Genomic DNA, 15546 nt, shown 5'->3' on the forward strand with positions numbered 1-15546 from the left:
TTTTTATTTTAGGTTGTCAAAATCTCCTCACGATCTGTACTGCTGTTAGACCCTCTTTTTTTTTTTTTTTTTTTTTTTTTTTTTAATTTGTTCATTTCAGGCACAACAATAAAGTTGAACATAAAGTGCACAAAAAACAAAAACAAACAACAAAATGTACCTGAAAAGGAGTGGGATGAAGAAAACTTATTAAATCCCACCCCTATATTCACTTATCAACAGAAACAATAAACTTCCCGCAGCTACGCCCAAGCAAAACAAATAGAACCTTCATAACTGAATACAGAATATATTAATTATAAATTGCGTTACCACAGGTAACAGGCAATAATAATTACAAGTAACAAACACACATACATATACATACATACATATATATCTACACACACATGTACATATATATACATACATACACACAAACTTTTTTTTTTTTTTTTTTTTTTTTTTTTTTCCCCCTTGGAATCCATACCAGCAATGGTAAGAGAACAGACATTTCAGAGCACACTAACACCATCATTGATTATACTGTGACCAGACCAACTGTTTGTAGAGAAATTTAAATCTATGAATATTTTTGCATTGTTTCAGTTGTAAACTCAGACTGTTCCAGATTTTCACACCACATACAGACACACAAAAACCTTTACGGGTTGTTCGAGTTCTGGGTAATTTGAATTGTCCAAAGCCTCTCACATTATAAGCCCTTTCTCGAATTTCAAATATAGATTGTAAATTTGCAGGTAGAAGTTTATTAAAGGCTTTGTATAAAATTATGGATGTATTGTAATTAACCAGATCCTGGAATTTAAGTAACTTTGCCTGAAGAAAGAGTTTGTGAGTATGATCTAGATAACCAGCCTTGTGAATAATACGCAGTGCTCGTTTCTGTACTGTGACTAATGGATTAGTTGTGTTTTTATATGTGTTTCCCCACACTTCCACACAATATGTAAAATATGGAAGAACCAGAGTACAGTACAGAGTACGAAGTGCATCTTTATCAAGGTATGGTTTCACTTTATTCAAAACTGCGAGGCTTCTGGAAATTTTGGTTTTTATGTGTCTGACGTGGGGTTTCCATGAAATTTTGTTATCAATTATGACTCCCAAAAATTTGTTTTCACTCACATTATCAATGGGTACACCTTCTATAGTAATTGGTAATTCTATATTATATTTTAAATTACCAAAAAACATTGCCTTAGTTTTATTTATATTTAATGATAATTTATTTATATCCATCCATTTTTTAATTAATTTTAGCTCCCTGTTTACGGTCATTACAAGATCGGTATAATCATCGCTACTGAAAAATATGTTAGTATCATCTGCGAACAGTATGAGTTTAAGTACTTGAGAAACATCAAAAATATCATTTATGTAAACATTGAAAAGTTTTGGTCCCAACACTGACCCTTGGGGAACACCACATGTAATACCAAGTTTCTCTGAATGGTAATGCCCTATACTAACATATTGTTCCCGACCCGTTAGGTAACTTTTTAACCAGTTTCCAGCTTTCCCTCGAACACCATATCTTTCCAATTTATCCAATAAAATTGAGTGATTGATTGTGTCGAAGGCCTTCTTGAGATCAACAAAAATACCGACTGCATATTTATTTTTATCCAGTGCATTGGTAATTTCTTCTACTGCCTCAATTATCGCCATAGAAGTGGTTCTTTGCGTTCTGAAACCATACTGACCAACATTTATTATTTTATGTTTTTCAAGGAATTTTTCTAATCTTGAATTAAAAAGTTTTTCTAAAATTTTTGAGAATTGAGGCAGTAGTGAAATAGGCCTATAATTGGTAAAACTGTGTTTGTCATTACTTTTGTATAGTGGTATTACTTTTGCAATTTTCATTTTTTTCGGAAAACAACCAGACTGAAATGATAAATTACAGATATATGTTAAGGGACTAGCAATGTTCAGAATAACCTGTTTAACTACAGACATATTTATGTCATGATAATCCATTGAAGACTTACTTTTACATTTTAATGTGATATTTATTACTTCTTGCTCATTTGTAGCTGAAAGGAACAGTGAAAAGGGATTTGGTTTTATATTACTGATATTTTCATTTTTTTGACACGGGATGTCCGCTGCTAGTTCAGGGCCAACATTTATAAAAAATTTATTGAACCCATCAACAATGTTACTCATGTTGTAATTTACACCATTTGCATCAATGAAATATTCAGGATATGATGTTCCAGAAGATCCTTGTTTAATTAAGTTATTTAACACATCCCAAGTTCCTTTTATATTGTTTTTATTATCATATAATCTTCTTCTATAATAAAGTTGTTTACTCGTTCTTATAATATCAGTCAATTTATTTCTATATGCTTTATATCTTTGTTCCACTTCTTTTGTTTTTACTTTGATGAACTGTTTATACAGATTGTTTTTCTTTTTGCAAGCATTGATAATTCCTTTTGTAAGCCAAGGACTTTTTATCTTTTTTTTCTTTGTCCTGTATTCGTTTACAGGACAATGTTTATTGTACAACATAGTGTAAATATCTAGGAAATTTTCATAAGCCTTGTCCACCTCTGACTCTTCATACACCGAACTCCAATCTTGTTGCGCTAAATCGAAATTGAAGGCATGAATTGCTTCTTCATTTATTGTTCGCTTTGCTATCGTAATCTTGGTATCTATTATTTTTTTTAAATCACAGTCATACAAAGTAAAAACTGGTAAGTGGTCAGTTATGTCACAGACAAACAGGCCACTATTAATTTGGAAATCCATGACATTAGTAAAAATGTTGTCAATAATAGTGGCGCTATGTGATGTTATTCTGCTTGGCTTTGTTATTGTTGGATATAGTGATAAGCTATACATCGTGTCAGAAAAGTCATCAATGGCTTTTATCCTTGTTGGGTTTAGCAAATCAATATTGAAATCCCCACAGATGAATAGCAATTTTTGGTTCACCGAAGAAAACACTTTTTCTATCCATTCATTAAAAATGTCAATACTTGAACTGGGTGTCCGATATATACAACTTATTATAACATTTCTCTTTTTTTCATTCATGATCTCAATAGTCAAACATTCCAAAATTCCATCAATAGCCATAGACATAGTTGTGACAACATTATATTTTATAGAGTTATGAACATATATAGCAACCCCGCCACCCACCTTATTTAATCTATTCATGTATTTTAAATCATATCCATTCAAACAGAAATCTATTCCTTTATCGACATTAAACCAAGTTTCAGTGATGGCTATAACGCTAAAGGGGCGAGAAAATTGTTGCAAGTAATCCTTAATGAAATCAAAATTAGAGTACATACTTCTACTGTTAAAGTGAATTAATGAGAGCTTCCCGTCTAGGTTGATTTTTTTTTCATATTGTTCCTGTGTGAAATAATTACAATTTTTAACAAAAGAAGAGAGAAAATTACTTTCAGAATCTATTTCTGGGTCTATTATATTATGCTCCTTATATTCACAATCTAGATCAATTACTTTCTGTTGGATAATTGATTTCAACGTGTCCATGTCATTTCCTGGTGTAATTAGAGATGTTGGTGTATTTATCATTTTTGATTGTCATTAGAGTTGTATATTACCTCGATACATTAGTGTCAGTTGTACTTGTCCAGGTCCTCCATGTTCCTCACTATCAGTACTTTTGCCTCTTCTGGTGTCCCGTTTAGCTTGATGAAAATCTTGCAGTTTGTTACCCATGTATGTTGTATTTTACCGTTCTTCTTCAGTTGCCTTGCCTTCCTCGCGATGTCTGCGTTTTTTCGTGTCAGATGCTCATTAATGAAAACGTCCGTGCCTTTCAGTTTGCGTCCTTGTTTCAGCAGTGCGACCTTGTTTTTCCGATTGACGAATCTCATAATGACGGCCGGCGGTCTGTCGCTCCTCCTGGGCAGTGGGTGACATGCTTCTACATGCTCCAAGTCCATCTCTATCCCTTTGCTTTGGAGGAAGGACGCCACCTGTTGCTCCACCGAGCGGTTCTCCTCATCGCTTGGCTCCCCGACGTTCCCGGCCACCGCGCGCGCATACGAGCGCGGCTTGATTTTAATACCGCTGATGACCACGTCGTTCGTACGGGTGTACTGCTCCAGCTCATCCACCCGCCGCTCGAGATCCATGATTCGTCTATCCTTCTGGGCATTTTGGAGGCGTAGCTGTTTTACCTCCTCCAGAAGCCCCAGAAGCAGCTCCTGCTGCGCCCTGACTGCGGCCACATCTCCACACAGCGCTCCGAGGGAGGTTTTTATGTCCTCGACCTCCTCTGGTGTTGGGCCTTTCTTGGGTGGCATACTGGGTAACCAGCCTTTCCAGTCCAGGGGTCCTTTTTTATTTAACTGGCGAGCTAGCAGTTGCTGGTAGTTAATTCGTACAACTTGCTAGCTATCTCCCGGTTAGGGAGCGCAGCCCGAAACACTTCGATCGATAGAACTAGTAGGATGTTGGTTGTCCTCTTCTTAACCCAAGTCCTGTTTGCCGTTTTAGAAGTTACAAAAGTTACAAAAGTCATTGCCCGTTGATAAGCAGCGACTGTAGAAAGCTAGCAGTTCAATCCAGTGTCTTTTCCACAACCGGCCTCCGCCATTCCATGAACCGAACATGAAAGGTTGTTATGAAAGGAAAATTATGCGTAACTGGAGGTATTCATCATTCATTAATTGTCTGTTTTGGGTTGTTTGGTTTGTGGGTTTTTTTTTTTATTTAGAGCAAAATGCTGGCTACATTTTAAAAACTTGTTTTATTTTTATTAGGAATTTTCTGAAGATGAAAGGAAAGGAAGAGTCCCGAGTGGATTGGAAAATGGAGACTCTGCCACACAACAAGCAGATGGACTCCAGCAGTTGTGGAGTTTTAGTGTTGAAGATATTTAATAAGCAACTGTATTTAATTGTATTTATTGTATTTAACTAGAATTAAGTTAATCAATTGCAATTACTGTAACATATTTTACAGTTTGCCGAACACTACCTTATGAGTGGAGAGGTTACTAGGGTGCTGTCCACTCCAGAAGCCATTGGGCTGCAACGCACAGAAATTGCTTGCGAACTGCTAGAACATCAAAGTAAGTTGAGTCATGTGCTTTTGTATTGCAATAGCACTTTCAGTTTTGTTTAAAAACTGTTAGGTTGAACGCCAGTGTGTTTCTAGGTAATGCTGATGACTACTGTGTGGTTTGTTCCATGCTGGAAGCCGATCCTGAGTCCAGTATGATTGAAATGGTAAAACAAATAAACCACAAATGCAATATACAGTGGCTTGCAATAGTATTCGGCCCCCTTGAACGTTTCCACATTTTGTCACATTACAGCCACAAACACGAATCAATTTTAATTGTAATTCCAGGTGAAAGACCAATACAAAGTGGTGTACACGTGGGAAGTGGAACGAAAATCATACATGATTCCAAAAATTTTTTACAAATGAATAACTGAAAAGTGGGGTGTGCGTAATTATTCAGCCCCCTGAGTCAATACTTTGTAGAACCACCTTTATCTCCAATTACAGCTGCCAGTCTTTTAGGGTATGTCTCTACCAGGTAGAGACATTTGTCTTTCATGTGGAATTCCAATAAAATTGATTCATGTTTGTGAATGCAATCTGACAAAATGTGGAAACGTTCAAGGGGGCCGAATACTTTTGCAAGCCACTGTAGTAATTATTTTCTCATGAAATTCGTAATGTTGGTTAACACACTTACACCCCCCCCCCCCCCCCCCCCCCCTTCTCCCTCTTCAGGTGCAGTGTGAGTTTTGTCTCAGATGGGCACATTTTGGATGTGCTCAATCCGGTTGTTCAGTCTGACGTCACTAGCCGTGTCTGGGCCTAAACTCCGCTGCAGGTCCATATATCAAACGATCACTGTGGCATTACTGAGAGTTGAAAAACTGTCTAAAGTCTTTCATCTTTAATAAACTGATCAGTGTTCTGCTCTACCAGGTGTAACAATTGAGTTTAACATCCAGGCATCCATGAAAATGGAATTTATGACATTTAACGGCGTTAGAAGTTAGCAGGAAGTTAGCTCGCTAGCTTCTATCTAAATACAATTTAGCATGTCCTGACTGCGGGGTTTTGGAAAAAAATTCAAACGTACAGCTCTGCTATAACTTCCAACATAAATGAAGACAGAAAACTAAACAGCAGTGACGTTTGAAGGGTTACTGAAGTTTGGCTAGCTGGTATATAATGATGTGCTACGTGACCGCTAGCGACACAGCTATGTTAGCATAACATAAACAAGCTAACTTTTTTTCCACTCGATAAAAGTTAACGTGAGTGTTCTCGGTGGTCAGGAACAAATGTAATCGCATGGCAGGATACTGTAAAAGGACTAAACTTCAGCCAGGAGAACAAGTGAGATAATCCATCCACAATACGAGGTTAGTCATTCATATACTGCTGCATGGGCTGTGCTGTAGTTACATCGTAAGGTTTTAAAAACTGAGCTTAAATAAATGATTAGCAGTAATAAAAGCCGAGGGAGGTCAACAGTGATCACTGACTGTTTTAGGAGCTTTTTGAGATTAAATAGAAGAAAATACAAAACATTAAACATGTTAACAACACAAAAGCCATATTAAACGCAGACTACTTTAGGCACGGAAGTAGGATTCGTCACGTCATCACTGAACAACCGGATATGAGAGCAGCCTGGTCAAGTACTTGTGCGACAAATGTGCATAATTTGTTATGAATACTGTTTCTTTTCCACTTCTTTCTCCCTGTGTTCTGTAGGATCTGTAAATATCAAATATTTATATCTGTAAATATATGCTGTCAGTCACAGTAAAGTACAAAGAGCAGCCTGGTCAAGTACTTGTGTAAAAAAATGTACATAATTTGTTATGAATACTGTTTCTTTTCCACTTCTTTCTCCCTGTGTTCTGTTGGATCTGTAAATGTCAAATATATATATCTGTAAATATATTCAGTAAATATATAGTGAGTTCATTGTCAAAGTTTATATAGTCAGGTGTTCCAATCACTTCAATGGTGACAGCTGTATAACTTAAGCACCTTGGCATGCAGACTGCTTCTACAAACAAGTGCCAAAACATGCTACCGTTGTTATTATAAACTAGAAGCATACTCTGACGGGAAGAATTACGTGTCAAACCATGCTACCGTTGTTATTATAAACTAGAAGCATACTCTGACGGTAAGAATTACGTGCCAAACCATGCTACCGTTGTTATTATAAACTCGAAGCATACTCTGACGGGAAGAATTACATGCCAAAACATGCTACCATTGTTATTATAAACTAGAAGCATACTCTGACGGGAAGAATTACGTGCCAAAACATGCTACCGTTGTTATTATAAACTAGAAGCATACTCTGACGGTAAGAATTACGTGCCAAACCATGCTACCGTTGTTATTATAAAGTAGAAGCATACTCTGACGGGAAGAATTACGTGCCAAACCATGCTACCTTTGTGAATGTGACCTACAAGCACACTTTAATGGGTAAAAAGAAGTGTCAAACCGTACTGGCTTTATGAATATCAGCTACAAACATACTCTGATGGGCAAAGTTAAGTGGCAAACCGTCATACCTACTTAAATTTGTGCTGGAATTATTGTGTGGCAGCAGAAATGTGCATAAATTACGTACAGTAGGACATTTTGCCAAAGTAGGGCAGTTTGTCATAAGGCAGCATAAAATTATCCTACTGGTAGGACGGTTTGCCAAAGTAGGACTGTTTGTCAGAGGACACTGTAAAAATATCCTACAGGTAGGACGTTTTGCCAAAGTAGGATGGTTTGTCAGAACACCTGTTGTAGTACAGCCGAAAGGGCGTATGCTTGGTGGAAAACTCCATATCCCACAATTCATAGCACGCCTCTGCCGAGTTAAACAATGGCGGACACCTCTTCATTTTAAACGTCTTTTATTAGTGTTTCTAGGTCACAAAATACACTTTTAAGATATTTTCAGTCGAGAATGTAGGTGTGTAAACTTCAAATATCTGCTCGTTTTATCAAGATATCCCATATTAGCAACAGTTCTCTTACGTGTTGCTGATAGCCGGCTAGCTAGCGACCCTTCGTGAAAAAGCACCCTGGCTTGGCTTACAGTGAGGCGGGTGAAACTCGTTTCACCACCCGATCGCTCGCCAACAGTCTGTGTTTTAGCTGGACTTATTTTTCGTTTATATGGGCCGATGATGCTGGAAACCGAAGGCAGGAGCGTGAGGTGAACTGAATTTCAGGTAATAAGTTATAAACTGCACTCTATTTAGGTCAGATATAAACCGAGTTTAGGTGTAGTTTATTTTCGTTGTGCTGACCTTTTACAATCGTACTGCGTGCTAGCTAGCACGACGGGAGTTTATATACAGCTGTGTGCGCACTAAGTTACTGACGTTGAACTTTATTTTATTCATAAGGGTTAGTTCGTGAGAGTTGCCGTACAAACGGAATCGTCCCACATTCAGAGAAAATATTACGATTTATTCTGTCGTTACGAAACCTCCCCTGTCATTCTCTGCACTGTAAAATGTAATTCTAGATGTTTGTTATTTCAACATATTATTCTATATCAGTTTGACGATAGATGACTGAAGTTGTTGTTATAACATAGAATTACAAGTTAAAAACGTCCCAATTACACCAAAAAAGCTAACTTGAAAACTCATGTCCAGCTAAATCAGAAACTTATGTGAACTTGACAATGTGGGTAAGTTGAGCACAGCAGGATTCAAAACTGCCTCACGTGACTGCTACCGAGGTGCATCATGGGGAATTGGCGGTTAACGACATGCTCACTTTACTTGGACGTTTTCTAATCGTCTTCTTTGGAATATGCTTTCAAGGTGAGTAACATTGGTTATAACTATAAGGAAAGAGAGCTACAAAAGTTGGAACATGTTTTGAATCTATGGCATGATGTGTGTTTTTCTCTTTTACCGAAATGTTTGCTTTAGCTAATGTAGCTTTAGCGGACAAGGTCCAGCTTGTATGTCATGACCAAACTTGAGCTAATAAACTGACATATGGCCTTTTTTATGGGTTTAATGTGGCACTGACCAAATCACAAGTATTGTGCCGCTAGCTTTAAGGTTGTGCACTCAACCACTGTTGCGATATTAGCAAGCTAACTCAGCTAATTAATAAAGCTTATTTCATATTGTCTCTGTACTTGTAAATTTCTTTCAAGTTCACAGGCTGTTGTATTTTGGTGGAAGTTCATTTTGGCAATATTTCCAATAACTGACTGGGTTCAAAAAGAACTTTTTGGCAGGACTCGGATGCTTGTTGTCATCTGTTTACCCCTATGTAATCACTTAAGTTGTTATTAACTGCTGCATGCTAAGCTGCAAGAGTGCACTGAGGACTGAGACAAAATATGGTCTACAAACCAGCATTATATTAGTTTTTATCAGATAGTCCTCCAGTGTGTTTAGTTTTTGCTTTAATTCTATTGTGCAGTTATTTGTTACCCTGAAATGCTTTATGCTTAACAACAGCTCACTATTTTGACTTATTTTTGAACTCTTGTGATCAGTATGACTAGTTTGTGTGAGTTTCCATACTAAAAGAGCTGTAGTGATAAAATAATTGGCATCAGAGACACTGATTTTTGGCATGGTATACTGCAGAAGTTTTTTTTTTTTTTGCATAATTTACCTTTTAATTAAACTGCATTCTCTGTATTGTAACAAAACTAACATTGTTTATATGTCAGAAAATTAGCAAACATGAATAAATGGCGAAAACAATATAATTATAACATATATTTTTATTTGACTTATTTTAGGTCTGTGAAGCCAAACTTGATGCTGGGGATTTATTTTTGTCAGTGGAGTCAAATGGTAAGTTACAATTTGTGCATTTTGTCATACTGGAAACACCACAGATTATATTGTAACTTAATAGCTCTGTAGAACAAATGATATAAAGATTGTAGTGTCAGGGTACTTCTTAAGAAGTAATATGGCACTATTGATGATCACATGCAGGTGGCATAAACTAAATATTCAGACCTGTTACCAACAAGTGATTCATTAACAAAAGCAATGGAGCAGACTGTTTAGGTTCTTGTGGTTGTAATAACATCCATAACTGCAAGTTTGTCATTAATTTATTTTCACAGGTCTAGATGATCACATCTGTCTTTGTCATTTAAATGAGGTGGACTTGCAAACTTTGCGCTCTTTTGGGTAAATTGCTGTCCACTACATATACACAGAATGTGCACAGTATTTCAGATCTAAAAAGGGAGTATGTAATGGACTTGCTGGCTTTAATGTAAAAAGCCTGTTGTGTAACTTTAATGAGGCAGTTGGACTAAAACAGTATTGCTCATCAAGGTAAACATCTGAGGAATAAGGAAATTGTTACTTGTCCTTTTACTCAGTGTTCTTTTAATCGCACGTTTACTAAAGTTTTACATCACATAAGTCATTTTCACAATCATTCTACTTTAAAAGATTTCAAGACAGAGCTTATTGTTCTCTGAACTTCCTTGTTCGCTGAACGGCAGGTAAAGTGCATCTTTTTGTTTGTTTGCTTTTGTGTGTTTGTGTTTTCTCTAATGGGCCTCAGATGACCGTTTGCTTAAATTTGGGTCTCAAAGAATCTTTTTTTTTATTCTGCCTGTACTCCCCACCCCTCTTCTTCTATTGCTCAGGTTGAAGCAGAATTTGCCCGTCTTACATCTGTTGACCTGAAAGGGTTCCTTTTTGCTGTGCTTGACCATTATGGAGAGGTTCATGGAGCTGTACAAAATCAAGAGCGGCATAGGAGGGCTAACTAGGCTCATAAAATGCTTCGGAGATGATGTAAGTGTTCAACTGCGAAATGTTCTCCTTTGTTTAAGTTTTAGGTTATCCAGTTCAACTGATGAACTCATTGAAAGAAAGCTGATAAGTAAAGTCTGTCATCATATTTCACAACCGGACATTTAGTGTGGTAACTTTTACAGAATCTGTGTATATTGGTGGTAGGTTGGATATCATATTCTACTTGAATGTCCTGATAAGCCTGATTCAAAATCTCCAATGATAATCATATATTGATGGAATTATGTATCAAAAAGCTGTGAATTTGGAGCTGTCTACATGCTTCATAAACACTGTTTAAAAAGTGTTTTTGTTTTCTTTTTGACTTCTTTGACCAGAGCCCTACACAAAGGAAGAGGACAGAGGACCTCATTTTCTAAAGGAAGAGCCCTCACACACTTTCAAGACTGTGAAGGTTAGCATTGTTTCTTTTAGTAAATTTAATAATGACAGCACCACAGTGGATTTTAAATGAAACATGTGGCATCTATGAAACAACAGATGCCACATGATAACATGTGTACTTTTTCCTCACCAAATGTATTATTACAAGATCTTTGACACTGGATTTGGTCTGGGTTTCAGAGAAACTAACTGGCAAGCTAGCATTGATATTATTAGTGTCTTGTGTTTATTCATGTCTTCACCAGGGTCTTTGACATTTCGCTGCTGTACTGTTCACTTCAGCTTTACGTTTGATTTCTCACATTGTATATTGTAATGGCAGAGATATTAGGATATTTAAGGGCTGCAGTGGCTGCTACAGCTGTGGGGGCAATACTTTGGTGAAATGTCCTGGACCCTGGAAAAGAGACTGTGTAGACTGGGTAAGCAATTAAAGGTTACTGGCCGAGAGTCATTGGGCAGCTGGGTAAAGGTGGATGTTGATATTCAGTGCCAATTATGCAACCTGTTCAGCCATGTCTATATGCTCTTTTTTCATGCTGTTAATATAGGGGGAAAAATAAACTTTAATCAATAAACTGATTAAAGAAGCATTGTCTATGGAGCCACAATCTGATCCTGTAGTGTAGCTGCAGTTTGCACATTTCATGTATTCTCAGCCAGATTTGGTTTAGAGCACAGCCAATATTTAGCATAACTAGATTTAAATTCACACACTGGTGATGGCAAGCTACATTGTAGCCACAGCCGCCCTGGGGCGCACTGACAGAGGCGAGGCTGCCAGACATTGGCACCACCGGGCCCTCTGGCCACCACCAGTAGGCAACAGGTGAAGTGTCTTGCCCAAGGACACAACGACTGAAACTGTCGGAGCCGGGGCTCGAACCGGCAACCTTCCAATTATAAGACGAACTGTCAACTCTTGAGTCACGATTCAGTCATCCACCCATGTGTGTGAATGACTGAATGTGTAAAGCACTTTGGAGTCCTTAGGGGACTAGTAAAGCGCTATACAAATACAGGCCATTTACCATTTAAATTGAAAATTTGTTTGAATTCTGCAATTGAAGACATGCTCAGTTATTTATGAACATGGTCTTTGTTTAAAGCAAGAAATGGATTTGTAACATGGGGGTGCATATCTCATTCTGAAAAAACTTTAACAACTAATAAGTGTTACCCAAAGCCAATCACCATCATCCAAAGCATCAGTATGGCTCTTCTTTGGAAAGACATGAATTCTTAAGCACAAGGGATATTGTGTAATTGTAATTGTGTAATTTTTTTTTTTTTTTTGTCTTTGAACCCTTTTATAGCCGACAGGTATTGAAGACACGTTTTCTAAGAGGATGAAAGTTGGCATTGCGATGGTGAAAGAAGAAGACATCATCGATGTGTTGGTTGTCCTTGAGGCGGCAGTAATCCTGTCTAATCTGAGGGATGTCTCAAGTGCCATTTCCATGCTGATGGGCCTTCTTTTTGCCCTCAACATAGACTATCCAAAGGAACTTAAGGACATCTTTGAAGTCATTCAGAACATCCTAATGAACATTGGTGGAAGGCAGTGCATCTCACTAGTGCATGGTCTAAGAAACAGACTCTTGCAGAAAGCCATGCAGAACTGTAATTGTATGATCCTTAGTGTTAAGGACAGTTTTTATTTTACTGTTTGTTTTTTTATTCTTGCAAGTTCTCATTCTCACTTTTGTATGTCACTAAATGACTACACTTTACATTCCAGATTAGACAATTACTCATTTGTTCATGGTTTAAGAAACTTATGTCAACAACAATATAATGGTGGACTCTGCAGATGCTTATCTCATGCAAGTCAGTAGTTTTTCCTTTGTTTTGCAATTGAGCAGACTCAAACTGATGTTTCTGAAATATCCATATTATCAAATGTTTCAGAAGCATGCACTCATTTTCAGAGATATTGGTTCTGTGGAATTTGTTGCAATTGTAAACGAAGACACATACAAGAGTTTGATGTCTTAGTTGTTATAAACTGATCTTTACTGTCACTTATCAAAGGTTTTGTACTATTTTAATATTTCAAGTTTTATGCTAACAGGTGTGACTGAGCACAATGAAGTTTAAAAATTTTGTAAATGTAAAGAATAACTTTTCTAAAATAGCAAGTGTCCCGTTGATACATTACATTAATGCAGACTTTATGTTGTTACTTCACAAGAATCACTACTGCTCCTAGAGTATTGGTCAGAATTTCATCTTCACCCAAACTGGGCTCAAGACCAAGTTCAAATTTATTGTTTCACAGGGAGCAGCCTTTGAGTTTTGATGGATTGTGAGCCTGATGAGCTACGTCACTGATTTTTCTGTTTCTCAGATGACTAAGATGGCACAATAAATGGTGAATGTTGGGTGCTCATGAGTAATTGTCTTGTCATGTTCTTAAAACAAACTTTCTGTATGAAATGATCAGATAGACTTTAATGGAATCTGTGGGGTTTTATTTTTTTTTCTGTAAACAACAGAAAATTTATTTAAAGGAATGTAGGTATTTAAACCTGAGCTCTAAGATGAACCTAACAGGTAGTTTTGCTGAAATGGATATTAGAAAGCTAAAAAAACAAAACAAAACTTAAGATGTTTAATACACATTTTTCTTTACATCCAGTCAATCAACTCTGATAATTAAAATGAAAATGATTTACAAGTTCACTCAGCTACCTTAAGGAGCTCAGTTAATTAATAAACTTAAATCAACTTAGCCAACAGATTATGTTAGTTAAGCTAAAATAGATTCCTAAGTTAAAAGAACTACTAAAGTATTTGAATTAACTAAAAAACCCAAGTCAACTGAACTAGGACAAGAGTTTAAACAATAGATTATTTTAATTTAGCTGAAAGGGTTTTCCCAAGTAAAAATGACAATTAAAGGAGTTGAACTGACTAACAAATCTCAGTCAACTAAACTAAGATGAAAGTTTAGACAACATGTGATTTTTCATTAAGATAACAATTGGTTGTGTTATAAGAACAAACTCTATTTCTTGACTTAACTTAAAATTTTAAGGCAGCCCTTTACCTCATATTTTTAAGTTGAAACAACAAGTTATATTTTACAGTGTGCCTGTTGCAACTTCAATCATGAAACTGATCAATGATCGGCTTTTCGCTCTTGTTTATCGCGCTAAACAACAGCAGCATGTTTAAGGTTGATCAGCTGTTGTTAGAATTCATTTGATTTTAATTTCTAATATCAGCTGGTGTTTGCTGGGGCACAGCTGTAGAAGCGGCTGTTCCAAACCAGGAGATGTCCTTACTGAATCATCAGAGCTGAACTGGTGATGGAGAAACAGGTTTACCCTTTAGGTGACATGAATGAGTTGAAGGGAAGTTATGAACTGTTTCTGAGAGACAAATAAACACCAAGCTCCTTTTTTGTGTAGCTGACAGCTGGTAACTGTGCAGGGGCGGATCTAGCAAAGCTTTTGCCGGGGGGCCAGGTAGGGCATTAACAGGGAAAGGGGGACACAAAGATATACTTTTCTTTCTTACTCTCATATAAAATATTTAGCTTTTATTAAATAGTCATCTGAATCTTACAACCAAAGTTTGTATAATAATACACAAGATTGGCTGTAGACCATTGTTCATCATTCAGAACACTGTGTAAAAATAACAAAAAACAAAAAGTGAATGCAAAAGTGCATAAATATTTATTTTACGTGTTTGATGTGTGTGGCGGGGCGTGGTCTGCAGTGCCGCTGCAGAGGAGGTGGACCCACCTGAGCGGCATCTGCAATCACGCCTCTCGGGCGTAGTCTGTGGTCTCTCGGCTGTTTTTTGGGTGTGTGTCGGGCTGTGAGTTGAAAAGCTACAGCCGGCTGTGTGGGTACACCAACCATGTGTGAAAAGTGGTCCATAACGTAATGCTTCAAAGCGTGTTCATGCAAACATTGTCGGATCTGCCGTGGTACAATGGGACTTCTGCTCATGAACCTGTGTGCACAGCATCTGCAAATCGGCGCTGTACAAAGTAACTTCATCTTTACACAAAACTGTAAGCTGTCATCTGTGAAGCGTGAGCGGTGTTTGTTTTTACCATAGTTCATGGTGGAGAATGGGTGCTCTTCTGAGTTTTGCCCTAAGTAGCCGTATGAATGGCAAACTACACTGATTAGCAGCGGCATAGGCACACATAAAATTTCTTCCGAAATTTTCGCTTTCTAGTTTCACTTAATATTCTGGTTTTCCCCATTAAAATAAAACTACCATAAAAAATAGAGACTGTTCATTTCTTTGTAAGTGATCACATTTAGAAATACAGGATGGTTTCAATTAATTATTTCCTCCACTGCAAAGGGCAGGT

General features: G+C 37.2%; 1 protein-coding gene across 2 annotated transcripts in view; it reads right to left on the reverse strand.

The window, feature by feature from the left end:
* The window catches only part of LOC109197015 (ATP-dependent DNA helicase PIF1), a 933009-nt gene that overhangs the window by 419454 nt on the left and 498009 nt on the right, over positions 1-15546 (reverse strand). The gene's annotated exons all lie outside the window — the stretch shown is intronic.

This window comes from Oreochromis niloticus, linkage group LG23 (genome assembly GCF_001858045.2).
Source record: "Oreochromis niloticus isolate F11D_XX linkage group LG23, O_niloticus_UMD_NMBU, whole genome shotgun sequence".
NCBI lineage: Eukaryota > Metazoa > Chordata > Actinopteri > Cichliformes > Cichlidae > Oreochromis > Oreochromis niloticus.